Below are 2,732 nucleotides of genomic sequence, written 5' to 3'. Positions count from 1 at the left end.
ATGACTTCTTTTATATAGGATGTTTAGAAGACTTCCACCATAGGGTTGTTCGATCTAACATCGTAACTGGACACCCTAGAAAACTTAAACTCGTCACGTCGGTGAGCTTGGAGCTAGCGTGGTGGGCAGCACAACCATCTTCAACAGCAAAACCTGTCTTCCCCAGCAAAACCATTACTTTCCTAAATGTTTGCCAAGAAGACATAGTAGCTATTGATGGTTTTTTTGATTGTTGTAGCCGTGGGCCTTACTTGTGCCTTTGGGTTGCCTCTGGTCGTGGGCTTTAGCAGCTGCTCTTTGCTGCCTCAAACCGTGAGCTTCAACAGTTCTTTTCTGGGCCCTTTGTTGCCTTAACCGTAAGCCTTACTTGTTATCTCTTGGGCTGCCTTTGGATATGGGTCTTGGCAACTGTCCCTTGCTTTAGCCGTGAACCTCTTTTGTCCCCGTTCCTTGCCTTGGCTGAGAGCCTTGGTGGCTGCTTCCTCTTCTCTTCTGACCCTGGCCGTGAGCGTTTATGTGGCTTTATGGGAAGGTTTTGCGGTTATTTAATCTTATTTAATGTATGAGGCTATCCATTAATTTGAAAGTTGGAGAATTTTGATTTTGGTATGAGTTTGGAAATATCGATGGTGGTTTCCCCGAGGTCACTTTCTTTTGAAGTTTGGGAGATTTTAAACCTCATTTTGGAAAAGCATTCTGTGGACTTGATTAATCCTATGTCTTTGGGGTTTGGGAAAATTAGCGCGAGCTTGCCCTTTATGTTTGTTAGGAAAGACCTTGGTAACTACTTTTCCAGGTCTTTTCGATACGAGCTTTGAGGACTGATCTATTCTCCTTTTCGGTGTTTTAGATGGATCGGTGTCTCCTCATCAAGCAAGGTCGCAAGTAGTCGTTTTGGGGCGTACAGTGGTGATGATAAAAGCACACCGAAGATAGAGCAGAAAGATGCCCTATCCTATAACATCAAGATCCAGGTATTTGATGAGAAATAGGATATCTGTATTCTTCACCGACATAAGTCTAACGGTAGTCGGCTCGAACCTCAGGTTGTTGGCAGTCCTATGCCTGATAGCGTAATTGCTCGTGGACAACAAAGATTTCTAAAAAAAGATAAGTTTTGATAAACCATTTTCAGACATGATAATCTTTTTCAAGATTTATGTGTATGTCAAAAATATAAATTTTAAAATATGTTTTTTTAAAATACGTTGTCCACCTGACGAATACCTATTTAGGCTGGGAAATAGCCCCCTAAGTGAGGTTCAAGACACCCTTCTAGACGAGTGACGTGTTCTATACATTCGGGTGACCGAGTAGCCTTCGTGGACCCTCGAGTATAAATACATAGGTGAGCCTAGCCCCATACGAGTGCTTGCGGTCTTCCTCACCCGAACCTGTTTTTTTGTTGTTTTGTTTTATCGAAGCTTTGGGACAGGGCACTCGTGTTACTTTTCTTTTCTTTCGGGATTTCTCTAAGATTTTTGAGGATTCTTTTTCTTCTCTTTTACTTGAGTCGCTTTTCTCGAGTTTTCTGCCACGAGTCATTGTTACATTTTTTTTCGGATTTCTTGGACGACATTTCTTTCAGACTTCGCTTTTTGCGATGCATTTATACTTGCTATACTTAAGGAACAGTGGATCTTACAGGCGTACATGTTTTCTTTACATTTTACAACACTTAATTTTCCTGTTTCTACCTGCTACTGTACTTTACAGCATGTTATACTTGTCCTGTTTCTACCTGCTACTGTTCTTTCTGTACGGCATGTTATACCACTCATGTTTTTTCCTGCTACTATTCTACATTCATCCTACTGTTGTTCTGTTTGAAGTTAGACGTCTTTAACCAGGTCTTCTTTTATATAGGATGTTTAGAAGACTTCCACCATAGGGTTGTTCGATCTAACATCGTAACTGGACACCCTAGAAAACTTAAACTCGTCACTTAAACTCGTCACGTCGGTTCGTCACGTCGGTGAGCTTGGAGCTAGCGTGGTGGGCAGCACAACCATCTTCAACAGCAAAACCTGTCTTCCCCAGCAAAATCATTACTTTCCTAAAAATTAAACAACATCCATAGGAAAAAATAAAACCACATCCATAGGATTTTGAGGTTGTTTTTCTAGCGCAACATAAATCCTCCAATTTTTCCTTAGGCATTCGTATAGCTCTGCTGTAAGATTTAAGCTCTAACTCGTTCTAGGTTCCGAGGTTGTCGTCTGATATGACGTAAATCCTCATATCTTCCAGGCGATTTGCGTAACCTTGTCACACAAATATAAGTCATAATTAAATAAAATTGGCCAAGATGAATTACTTGAATAATTTCTTCTTAAAATTGAAACCAAACCATAGGATAGACTGGGAAGTAACCGAGGTTCGCCTCCAAATCGTCGTGGCCTCCCCTAGTTTCTTTTCATTTTGATTCCTCAACATCGTTCCAGGTTCGAGCCTATCCCGTTTCACACCTCTTGTCCGATTTCGTTGAAAAGTCCTATCATTTTGACTTCTTCGAAGATAGTATTTCTCTAGTTTTTATCGAGAGTTTTCTTAGGTGACTTCGGTCATTTAAGATGTAATTAACTATGGGGGTTTGCCCTTATAGGAAGCTTTTCCGAACCCAGCCTAAAATAAATTCTATTTAATTCTTTGTATTAAATAGGGGAACTTGTCGGCAAATAAAACGGTTTCGCAGACCAAACAGATGTCATATATTTCTTAGTTTATTTGAT

General features: G+C 40.5%; 1 protein-coding gene across 4 annotated transcripts in view; it reads left to right on the top strand.

The window, feature by feature from the left end:
- Positions 1 to 2,732, top strand: part of LOC110038441 (mediator of RNA polymerase II transcription subunit 12) — a 69,622-nt gene that overhangs the window by 52,977 nt on the left and 13,913 nt on the right. The window lies entirely within an intron of this gene.

The sequence above is a fragment of the Phalaenopsis equestris genome, unplaced genomic scaffold, assembly GCF_001263595.1.
Source record: "Phalaenopsis equestris unplaced genomic scaffold, ASM126359v1 Scaffold232823, whole genome shotgun sequence".
Taxonomy (NCBI): Eukaryota; Viridiplantae; Streptophyta; class Magnoliopsida; order Asparagales; family Orchidaceae; genus Phalaenopsis; species Phalaenopsis equestris.
This window is presented reverse-complemented; position numbering and strand designations above follow the sequence as displayed.